This window comes from Odocoileus virginianus, chromosome 3, assembly GCF_023699985.2.
Source record: "Odocoileus virginianus isolate 20LAN1187 ecotype Illinois chromosome 3, Ovbor_1.2, whole genome shotgun sequence".
Taxonomy (NCBI): domain Eukaryota; kingdom Metazoa; phylum Chordata; class Mammalia; order Artiodactyla; family Cervidae; genus Odocoileus; species Odocoileus virginianus.
Genome location: NC_069676.1, coordinates 30,987,733 through 31,000,628, shown reverse-complemented (window position 1 = coordinate 31,000,628; position 12,896 = coordinate 30,987,733).

Sequence of the window (12,896 nt, the reverse complement as noted above, 5' to 3'; positions counted from 1 at the left end):
CTCAGCTATTAAAAAGAATGCATTTGAATCAGTTCTAATGAGGTGGATGAAAGTGGAGCCTATTATACAGAATGAAGTAAGTCAGAAAGAAAAACACCAATATAGTATATTAATGCATATATATGGAATTTAGAAAGATGGTAATGATGACCCTATATGCAAGACAGCAAAAAAGACACAGATGTAAAGAACAGACCTTTGGACTCTGTGGGAGAAGGCGGGTGTGGGATGATTTGAGAAACTAGCGTTGAAACATGTATATTACCATATATGAAATAGATCGCCAGTCCAGGTTTGATACCTGAGACAGGGTTCTCAGGGCTAGTCCACTGGGATGACCCTGAGGGATGGGATGGGGAGGGAGGTGGGAGGGGGGTTCAGGATGGGGAACATATGTACACCCATGGCTGATTCATGTGACTGTATATCAAAAACCACTACAATATTGTAAAATAATTAGCCTCCAATTAAAATTAATTAATTAAAGAATGAGTTACAGATACAGGAAACAAATTTACTGTTACCAGGGAGTAAGCAGGGAAGGAATAAATTGGGAGATTGGGATGGTCTACATAATAGTGTATATATGTCACAATGTATGTGTTGGGATATGAACATACTGGCTTCCCAGTGGTAAAGAATCTACCTGCCAATGCAGGAGACATAGAGTTTGATCCCTGGGTTGGGAAATTCCCCTAGAGGAGGAAAGGGCAACTCACTCCAGTATTCTTGTCTGGAGAATCCCATGGACAGAGGAGTCCGGCGGCTACTGTTCATGGGGTCACAAAGAGTTAGACACAACTGAGCATGCCACACACATAAACATACTGCTATATATAAAATAAATAGCTAATAAAGACCTATTGTATAGCACAGGGACCTCTATTCAATACTCAATAATGGCCTATATGGGAGAAGAATCTAAAAAAGAGTGGGTATATGTGTATGTGTAACTGATTCACTTTGCTGTACACCCAAGACTAGCACAACATTGTAAATCAACTATACTAAATAAAAAATTTAAAAAATCACAAATGCTTTTAATTGATATGCCATACTGTATAAGTGAAAGTTGCTCAATTGTGTCTGATTCTTTGTGACCCCATAGACTATACAGTTCATGGAATTCTCCAGGCCAGAATGCTGGAATGAGTAAATACTGGAAGATCTCCAGGGGACCTTCCCACCGAGGGGTTGAACCCAGGTCTCCTGCATTGCAGGTGGATTCTTTACCAGCTGAGCCATAAAGGAAGCCCAAGAATACTGGAGTGTGTAGCCTATCCTTTCTCCAGCGAATCTTTCTGAGCCACGAATCGAACTGGGGTCTCCTCCATTGCAGGTGGATTCTTTGCCAACTGAGCTACCAGGGAACTGGCTAGCAGCCTTCAATAAGATATTTTATATTTTAACTCTTTTGATTAGCAATGCATATTTGCCACTGGGTTATGTAAAGCAGGTGACTATCTGAGTTTCAATTTTCTACTCAAGATTATGTGCACAGTTGATCCTTAAACAACAATGGATTGAAATGGGTGGGTCCACTTACAGGAGGATTTATTTCAGTAGTAGATACAATATCATCCATGGTTGGTTGAATCCACAGATGTGGAGCTTGCAGATAAGGGGGAACCTACAGGTACGGAGCAACCTGCGTGTCAGGAGGAACCTGTGTGTACTGGGGATGTGTACATGTGTGCTCAGTCAACAGGTTAAAAGAAATGTGGATTTTCCACTTATTGGGTGGTGGGTGCCCCTAAATCCTTCCCCTCCTTCAGTTGTTCATCAGTTAACTGTATAATGATACCTAACATACAGTGTTATTTTTAGAGTTGAAGTGGTCAATGGATATAAAATAGCTAGCTTATCTTCTGGCATGCAGTTCATGCTGACAATATCTTTTTTTTTTTTTCAGACAATATCTTATGTCTCTTCCTCCTCTGCTTCTTACCTGTCCAATCTGTAACTCACCTCTGCTCACATTTTGTCCAACTCAAAGCAGAAAAACTGGTGTTACTTCAAGATCAGTCTTTATTCCACCCCAATCTGAAAGGATCAAAAAATATTTTATTGCAGGTCTTTGTACAAAGAAATCCTGGGTGTATCAGAAGAATATCATGAGCAAAGAGCTGTTCTTTCACAGAGAAACTAATGAATGGGGTTTTATGCTCAGGGTCAGAAGGTAAAGAAGGAAATTTGGGAGGTCGCAAGAGGGGATGGCACTTTGAGCTGAGCCTTAAAGAACAAGCACAATAAGAAAAAGTGGAGAAAGAAGCAACTGCATTTCATGTCAGGAAAACAGCACAGCAGAGGCAAATAGTACCCAGGGATCGTCTGGCATCTTGGGGTGATTCTAAGCTCAAAGGCAGGGAGGAATGTAGTGAGATGCTATTGTTTTGGCAGGAGAGAGCTTGATGTCTGAACAAATTCAATACTTTGAAAATTAGTGTTCCTTTTTTAATTTAGATTAGCCAATTAGTGATTTTAACCTTGATTGCTTTTACTAGCAGAACATTATGAAATATTTTGATCTTGTCAATTTTAAGATTTGTTTCACTAGATGCAGCAATGCCTAAATTTATTATATAATACAAATGGGCTGAAAGACAATACGCATTGAAGGATAAGCAGCTTGCTTTTTTTCCCGCAATCTGTCTATCAACAAAAGTCCGTCTAGTCAAGGCTATGGTTTTTCCAGTGGTCGTGTATGGATGTGAGAGTTGGACTGTGACGAAAGCTGAATGCCGAAGAATTGATGCTTTTGAACTGTGGTGTTGGAGAAGACTCTTGAGAGTCCCTTGGACTGCAAGGAGATCCAACCAGTCCATCATAAAGAAGATCAGTCCTGGGTGTTTATTGGTAGGACTGATTTTGAAGCTGAAACTCCAACACTTTGGCCACCTCATGCAAAGAGCTGACTCATTTGAAAAGACCCTGATGCTGGGAGGGAGTGGGGACAGGAGGAGAAGGGGACGACAGAGGTTGAGATGGCTGGATGGCATCACTGACTCAATGGACATGGGTCTGGGTGGACTCCGGGAGTTGGTGATGGACAGAGAGGCCTGGCATGCTTCGGTTCATGGGGTCACAAAGAGTCAGACATGACTGAGCAACTGAACTGAACTAATATAAGGGTTTGTGGAGATCACTTGTTCTATATTGTAAAGTAATTAGCCTCCAACTAATAAAAATAAATAAAAAAGAAAAAAATACAGATGGAAAAAAAAGTTTTTTTATTAATTTATTTTGCTGCATTTAGTTGCAGCACTCAGGATCTCCCTTGCCTCATGTGAGATCTTTGAGCATCATGCAGGCTCAGGAGGTACAGCCACCTTGGCCGGTGGCATCTTAGTGTCCTGACCAGGGATGGAACCCACGTCCCCTGCCTTGCAAGTTAGGTTATTAGCCGCTAGACCAGCAGGGCATCCAGGTCATTTGTTCTTTGAAGCTAACAGATTTAATACTATTTGTTTTCATCATACTAACTTTCAAAGCTTGGGGCACTTAGCCTTATAGTCCAGCATAAAGAGAACTCAGAAGAGATTTGGTAAAATTCCACAATTCATACCATTTTAAAAATGCTTGTTCCATGGTGGCTCAGTCAGGAAAGAATCTGCATGCAGTGCAGGAGACGTGAGTTTGATCCCTGGGTCAGGAAGATCCCCTGGAAAAGAGAATGGCTACTCACTCCGGTATTCTTGCCTGGAGAATTCCATACACAGAGGAGCCTGGCAGGCTAGCTGCTTAGTTCAACTAATTTATCAAAGCCTCTGAAAAAGACTTGCTGATGATGAGAAATGCTTTTCAGTCATTTGTCTTAACTGTTATAACTCATGAAGCTATATATGAATTCAATATTTAAAAACATTTTTTAACTTCAAGAAATGCTAGTATATCTTCTCAAAAGATTTCTCTTCCTGAGTTAAATTAGAACCACAGTATTTATGAAGGCAGATGTTTGAACTTAACCTTAAAGGGACAGAATGAAGAGTAGATGATCCAAGTATTAATTTCATTTCTCTAGAATGAATTCAGTTCAGTTCAGTTCAGTCACTCAGTCGTGTCCGACTCTTTGCAACCCTGTGAATCTCAGCACGCCAAGCCTTCCTGTCCATCACCAACTCCTGGGGTTTACTCAAACTCATGTCCATCAAGTCGGTGACGCCATCCAGCCATCTCATCCTCTGTCGTCCCCTTCTCCTCCTGCACCCAATCCCTCACAGCATCAGGGTCTTTTCCAATGAGTCAACTCTTCACATGAGGTGGTCAAAGTACTGGAGTTTCAGCTTCAGCATCAGTCCTTCCAATGAACACCCAGGACTGATCTCCTTCAGGATGGACTGGTTGGATCTCCTTGCAGTCCAAGGGACTCTCAAGAGTCTTCTCCAACACCACAGTTCAAAAGCATCAATTCTTTGGCACTCAGCTCTCTTTATAGTCAAACTCTCACATCCATACATGACCACTGGAAAAACCACAGCCTTGACCAGATGGACCTTTGTTGGCAAAGTAATATCTCTGCTTTTTAATATGCTGTCTAGGTTGGTCATAACTTTCCTTCCAAGGAGTAAGTGTCTTTTTACTATGATATATAACTGATTAAAATAGTTCATAGGTACTGTATTTCACTGAAATCAAATATGTGTATAGTTTATAGATGTTTTGTTGTCCAGTCGGTAAGTTGTGTCCGACTCTTTGTGACCCAAGGAAGTGCAGCACACCAGGATTCCCTGTCCTCACTGTCTCCTGGAGTTTTCTCAAACTCATGTCCATTGAATTGGTGATGGCATCCAACCATCTCATCCTCTGTCTCCGCTTTTTCTTTCTGCCCTCAATCTTTCCCAGCACCAGGGTCTTTTCCAATGAGTTGGCTAGTCCCATCAGTTCAGTTTATTTGCTCAGTCATATCTGACTCTTTGTGGCCCCATGGAAGGCAGCACGCCAGGCTTGGCTGCCCATCACCATACACCTGGAGCTTGCTCAAACTCATGTCCATTGAGTCGGTGATGCCATCCAGCCATCTCATCCTCTGTCATCCCCTTCTCCTCCTGCCTTCAATCTTTCTTAGCATCAGGGTCTTTTCCAATGAGTCAGTTGTTTGCGTCAGATGGCCAGAATATTGGAGAATAAGCTTTAGTGTCAGTCCTTCCAGTGAGTATTCTGGACTGATGTCCTTTAGGATCAATTGGTTTCATCTCCTTGCAGTCCAAGTGACTCTCAAGAGTCTTCTCCAACACCACAGCTCAAAAGCATCAATTCTTTGGCGCTCAGCCTTCTTAATGGTCCAACTCTCACATCTGTATGCGACTACTGGAGAAACCATAGCTTTGACTAGTTGGACCTTTGTAGGCAAAGTGATGTCTCTGCTTTTCAACACATTATGTTGGTCATAGCTTTTCTCCTAAGTGGCTTTTAATTTCATGGCTGAAGTCACCATCCACAGTGATTTTAGAGCCCAAGAAAATAAAATCTGTCACTGTTTCCACTTTTTCACCATCTATTTGCCATGAAGTGATGAGACCAGATGCTGTGATCTTAGTTGTTTGAATGTTGAGTTTTAAGCCAGGTTTTTCACTCTCCTCTTTCACCCTCATCAAGAGGCTTGTTAGTTCTTCATTTTCTGTGATTAGTGTATCATCTGCGTATGTGGTTATTGATATTTCTCTCAGCAGTCTTGATTCCAGCTTGTGCTTCATCCAGCCCAACATTTCACATGATGTATTCTGCATATAAGTTAAATAATCAGGGTGACAATATACAGCCTTGACATATTTTTTCCCCAATTTTGAACCAGTCCATTGTTCCATGTCTGGTTCTAACTGTTGCTTTTTGTCCTGTACACTGGTTTCTCAGGAGAGAGGTAAGGTGGTCTGGTTTTTAAATGAAAACAACTTTGAGCTTCATGTAATTTTTCCTCTTTGCTTAAATAAAGGCAAACTGAAGTATCTTTTTGTTCTGTAACCATTTGTAGCTTGGGATATATAATGGGTGTTCTATATAATGGGGTTCAGTCTCTTTTGCCAGAGACATTTGAAATCATACAAGTCAATTCAAGTACCCAACTTTCGTTTCATTTTCTTACAAGTAATTTTCCAAGCTACATGATAATCTATTTTATGCAGCTTTGTGCTGCAGTGTTTCATGTTTTAATCATCAGGTTTATGCTCATAATTTCATTTTGTGGGAGTGGTTCCTGCCTGATGTTCTGTTTTTTCCTGTTCTTTGCCTTGGTACTAATAGAACTGTGGAGTATTTATTAAATGTCTGATGAAGTGTGTTGGAGTGATTATGAGCTTATGTTCCTTTCACAAGCATATCATCTATTTTTTAAAATTTCTGGTTTTTTAGTTTGTCTCTCACTTTATAATACACACAGTATAAATACACACACACATATATATACACACTATATATATATATATTATATATTATATATAGGTCATGCTGTCTTACTTTTTCCTAGCCTTTCTCCATGTACCCATTCTAATCAGCCTTCTCTCATAACTAGTTTGACTGTTTTATCTATGTTATGGTGAGGAGATGAAAAAAAAGACTGAAGTTTAGAAAAAGTTAAGCTATGAAACAATAAAGTATCCCAGTACATATACTCTAACATTTCCATAATCTAATTTTTCCTTATTTATAGGACAAGTCATAGCCTAGAAAAATTATTTAAAGATAATAATCTAGAAAAATATTTGAAGAATATATACCAAACTCTTATGATATTGGTATATCTGAGAAATAGTGGACACAGAGAATGGGAAAATTCTATTTTTATTTCCAATGTTCACAAGCTCCTTTTGGAATGTAAAAAGAGTATCATAATGTGTTATGGGTTAATGTTTCTGGAAGTATGAATGCTAAAATTGTATATACACTAGCAATGTACCACGTCCACATATATTAGGTCAAAATAGAGTGCATGCAGAATAAATTGAAGAAAACAAAAGTGTATGTTATAAATATCTAACATTTATGAAAATTTATTATATGCTAATAACTCTTGTAGGTGCTGTATATTTATTATCCCATTTAATCCTGACACCAATCCTATTAGGTAGAGATAATTATTATTCTCTTTCGCAGATGAAGAAATTGCTGAACAGGGAAGTTTATTTTCTTACTAAGTTTAAACAAACAACAAGTGATGGTTCAGACTTTGAACTCAGGTGTTTAGATTCCATAACACATACTCCTACTTACTACTGTATTCCCTGGTTGTGATTGGTTGGCCAGAAATATCCTCCTTTAGTTTCACTTGTTGGAAATTTCTGTAAGATGAGTTCACTTTTGTGCCTTTATTCTTTGAGTGTAACTCAATTTTGCTTCCTTTAAAGATTTTCCCATGTCTAGGAATAAAGTTCACGTCTAGGCATCTGTTCTTATTCTAGAGACCACGTGTACAGAAATTAGGTTGAATTTGTAGTTACACACACAGCTGTCTTCCTGGAGAAGGCAATGGCCACACACTCCAATATTTTTGCCTGGAGAAGTCCATGGACAGAGGAGCCCAGCAGGCTGCAGACCATGGGGTTGCACAGACTCAGACATGACTGAGCAACTACCACTTTCAATTTTCAAGCAGATGTCTTGGAAATTAGTTATTAAAATAAATTCCTAATATTTTTTTCCTAAGTGTTCTTAGAAAACATTACTATTTTTGGACAGTCCCATTTAGATAAGTTCTGGCACTGCATTTTTAACTTAGTGTTATATCACATCCAATCTTAAAAGAAGAATGGAACTGGAGGAATCAACCTGCCTGACTTCAGACTATACTACAAAGCCACAGTCATCAAGACAGTATGGTACTGGCACAAAGACAGAAATATAGATCAATGGAACAGAATAGAAAGCCCAGAGATAAATCCACGTACCTATGGACACCTCATCTTCAACAAAGTAAGCAAGAATATACAATGGAGAAAAGACAATCTCTATAACAGGTGGTACTGGGAAAACTGGTCAACCACTTGTACAAGAATGAAACTAGTTCACTTTATAACACCATACACAAAAATAAACTCAAAATGGATTAAAGATCTAAATGTAAGACCAGAAACTATAAAACTCCTAGAGGAGAACATAGGCAAAACATTCTCCGACATAAGCCACAGCAGGATCCTCTATGACCAACCTCCCAGAATATTGGAAATAAAAGCAAAAATAAACAAATGGGACCTAATGAAACTTAAAAGTTTCTGCACAACAAAGGAAACTATAAGCAAGGTGAAAAGACAGCCTTCAGAATAGGGGAAAATAATAGCAAATGAAGCAATGGAAAAGAATTAATCTCAAAAATATACAAGCAACTCCTGCAGTTCAATTCCAGGAAAATAAATGACCCGGTCAAAAAGTGGGCCAAAGAACTAAACAGACATCTCTCCAAAGAAGACATACAGATGGCTAACAAACACATGAAAAGATGCTCAACATCACTCGTTTTCAGAGAAATGCAAATCAAAACCACAATTAGGTACCATTTCATGCTAGTCAGAATGGCTGCTATCCAAAAGTCTACAAGCAATAAATGCTGGAGAGGGTGTGGAGAAAAGGGAACCCTCTTACACTGTTGGTGGGAATGCAAACTAGTACAGTCACTATGGAGAAGAGTGGGGAGATTCCTTACAAAACTGGAAATAGAACTGCCATATGACCCAGCAATCCCACTGCTGAGCATACACACCGAGGAAACCAGAATTGAAAATGACACGTGTACTCCAATGTTCATCACAACACTGTTTATAATTGCCAGGACATGGAAGCAACCTAGATTCCCATCAGCAGACGAATGGATAAGAAAGCTGTGGTACATATACACAATGGAATATTACTCAGCTATTAAAAAGAATACATTTGAATCAGTTCTTATTAGGTGGATGAAACTGGAGCCTATTATATAGAGTGAAGTAAGCCAGAAAGAAAAACACCAATACAGTATGCTAACATATATATATGGAATTTAGAAAGATGGTAACGATAACCCTGTATGCGAGACAGCAAAAGAGACACAGATGTATATAGCAGTCTTTTGGACTCTGTGGGAGAGGGTGAGGGTGGGATGATTTGGGAGAATGGCATTGAAGCATGTAAATTATCATATGTGAAACAGATCACCAGTCCAGGTTTGATGCATGATACAGGGTGCTCGGGGCTGATGCACTGGGATGACCCAGAGGGATGGGATGGGGACGGAGGTGGGAGGGGGGGTTCAGGTTGGGGACACATGTACACCCATGGTGGATTCAAGTCAATGTATGGCAAAACCAATACAATATTGTAAAGTAAAAAAAAAAAAGGAAGGGTCTCCAATGACCATCAACAACTTACATTTGGTATTCTGCTACAGTGGAATATAGTGTAATGCATTTTTGCTATGGGAGCACTTGGGAAGAATCAATCAATTCTGTGTGATTCAATAAACATTAATTTTTAATTTAATGTCAGAGAGTTGTAATTGGAAAACATCTACAAAAAGAATTGGAGGAATGAGAGGAAACTTGAAAAATTAAGATAATTACAATTTTGAGGCTATATTTTACTCCCGCTAGAATACACTTCTTGGCATATTTCTGGGCTAGACTATCATGGTTCACATATTGATTTTAATTTTATTGGATGCTACTTAGAAATTATGATTGGAAGTAAAATACTAATTGGAACATTTACCTTTAAAAATGGCTAAACATTTAAGTTTTACTATTTATAAATTAGATTTAAATAAAGCCTCTGAAAATGGGTGGGTAAAATATTGTTGTTCAGTCACTCAGTCATGTCCCACTCTTTGTGACCCGATGGACTGCAGCATGCCAGGCTTGCTTGTCCTTTACTGTCTCCCGGAGCTTGCTGAAACTCCTATCCATTGAGTCAGAAATGCCATCCAACCATCTCATCCTCTGTCGCCCTCTTCTCCTCTTGCCCTCAGTCTTTCCCAGCATCAGGGTCTTTTCCAGTGAGTTGGCTCTTCGCATCAGGTGTCCAAAGTATTGGAGCTTCAGCTTCAGCATCAGTCCTTCCAAAATTGAGAATCCTAAAATTAAATTCATGAACTTCAGTGTACATTAATTGCTCACTTAGATCAGTTGGCATCAAAATCTTATTCAGCCTTTGTAGTTATATGCCATAAAAATTTTTAAAAAGTTATTAAAAAAAAGAATCTATTGAGTCTGTGGGCACTTGAAAAAGTACACACCAAAAAAGTAGTGACTGTGACTTGTACATGAAACGAATGATTCTTAGAATGCTTAAGACCATGTCTTCCTTTTATATAGTACTTCATATTGTGAGGAAGATTGTCAGTTACAGTGGTTACCAGTGGCAATTATTGCAGTGTGTTTTTAGTGTTGTGTTTATCCAGTTGTGTGAAAGGGGTGCTAGGATAATCAAATATTCATAGTAAAGGGAAACTTCTTAAGTATCACATTAACTGCTTGAATAATTAATTAACACAACAAATAAGAGTCATGATTAGATTAGATGGACATCTGAACAAGAGTGTTTATTGTCAATAATTAAATTAGCCATGTTCTCCATCCTGATCATTCATGATTTAAAAGTCAGGTTATGTTATTTCAGAGCAATTTGCTATGGCAGTGAATCTAGTCTGGGTCTTTTTGTTTTCACTGGGCATTTGCTTTTTAAATATCATAGCATTTTCAGCAGGGAGTGCTTCCTGGTGTAATATATGGAGAAAGTGATAGATGATTGCAGGATTAATGGCTGGAAATAATTAAAATGACACTCTGAAATTTGGTCTTTTCAGGGAGAGAACTCCAATTAAGCCACATCTCCTTTCCATTATCACTCTACTGCCAATTAAAGTGTGATATATTTTGTCAGTTTTAAACAGACGAAGCTTTTAGTCTTTCATATACTCAAGAATTTACATTTTGGCAGGATTATAAAGGACCCTGTCATTTAAATTTTGTATGCCTATAAAAGACTCCACTCAGACCTTCCTTTTCCCACTTCGCATCTTCTCTCATTGTCACCAAATCAAAAAATGTCTTTTATTGTCACAGCAATGTGATGCTTGTTAATGTTTAACATTTTAATATTCTCAGTATGCAATTATGTAAGAAATAAAACTTCGGAGTAGTTAACCAAAGGGTACATAGCATACTAATAAGAATTCTGATTTATGTACCTTTTATAGTCATCGCAGTTTTGTTTGGGTCAAGTGTGAGGCAGAGTTGCCTTCAGTCTGTGCTCTTCAAGGCAGTGGAAACCTGGAAGGACAGATACTTATTATTAGGGGCTGGTATGTTTGCTTAATATTCATCTGCAATAATGATAGAATTGTTTTTAGGAGAATATGGATAGTAGGATCACATCTAAAGGGAAACAGAGAGCTTTTTGAGAAGTATATACAGATTTAACCTACTAAGTTGCAGAACATTGGTAGTGGAGAAGCAGCAAGTTGTGCTGGAGAGTTTGTTTTGGAACCCAGCAGTCCTGAGTGTGATTCTCCAGCTGTATATCTTTCTAAATTGGGAAGAATTCACCAAGTTAGATTCTTTCTGAATTTCAGTTCCCTCATCTTTTATATGAGGATAATAAGTTAGAGTCAGAGATTTTTGTGAAAAGTAGATATCAGCTCTTTGCTGTTGGTGTTGTAGAGTCGCTGAGTCGTGTCTGACTCATTTGTGACCTCATGGACTATAGCTTCCTGGCACCTCTGTCCATGGGGTTTCCCAGACAAGAATACTGGAGTGGGTAGCCAATCCAATTCAGGGGATCTTCCCAACCCAGGAGTCAAACCCGAGTCTCTGCATTGTAGGCAGATACTTTACCACCAAGCCACCTGCGAAGCCCATCAGCTCTATGGTAACTGGTCATTGTTGCTGGGGTTTTGGCTGTCATTCTGTTGTTCTGTTAGCTGAATTATTACTAGTCCCAGAGAGAGCTTTACTGCTTCTTACCCTTATTTCTGGGAGAAAAAACATTTTGGGTTCTCATAAAAATAATTCTAATTGATCTTCATATAAAAAATATAAGCCTATCACTGAGAGCCTTTGGAAGGACAGAGCGTTCTGAAACCAAAGATAAATGAATATTCATATCTATATCCTCCTTGTCCATTGACCTCTTTCTCTTCCCAAGTCACTGGTATAGATACAAAAAAATTCACTCTGGGATACAAAAGAGAGTAATATAGCAATTCTATTCTTCATTCAGTTTTACAGAGAATTGTAGCGGAAGTGAAATCTAGGAACATGTTGCCTTGATATTTGAAAATGAACTATTTAATCCTTGTGATAATGAAACAGATACAAATGTTTAAAAATATGTCTGGTCTCTGTTATTTGTTTTACTGTTATGTTTTACAGATAAAATGTTTCTACTTGAAAGTTGATGTATCATAAATGTTCAATATTATTATGCCCTTTTATCAGTATTATCAATAATCCATTTGCTACTGAATATTCTTTCATTTTTTTCCATTAGCACTCCAATGTTTCTAAACCCCTAATTCAAAAAGAAACTTTTCCTTGAACCCACATTTTCTTCCAGCCATGCTGCTTATCTGTAGGCCTCTTTATAGAAAAATTTCTAAGAAAAACTGGCCAGTAGTCAATGATTCTGCTTTCTCTCCTTCTGTTCTTTCCCAAATCCTATATAATTATGTTTTCACCTTATATTTCCATCAAAATGCCTCTTATGAATATTGTCAATGCTCAAATTTGATGCTCTGTGACAACCTAGAGGGTTGGGAAGTGGAGGTTCAAGAGGGAGGGGGCGTACATGTACCAATGAATGACTCATATTGATATGTGGCAGAAACCAATACAATATTGTAAAGCAATTATCCTCCAATTAAATAATTAAAATATTCAAAGAATATTAAGAAATAAAAAATATTGTCAATGACCTCCATGTTGCTAAATTAAATGATT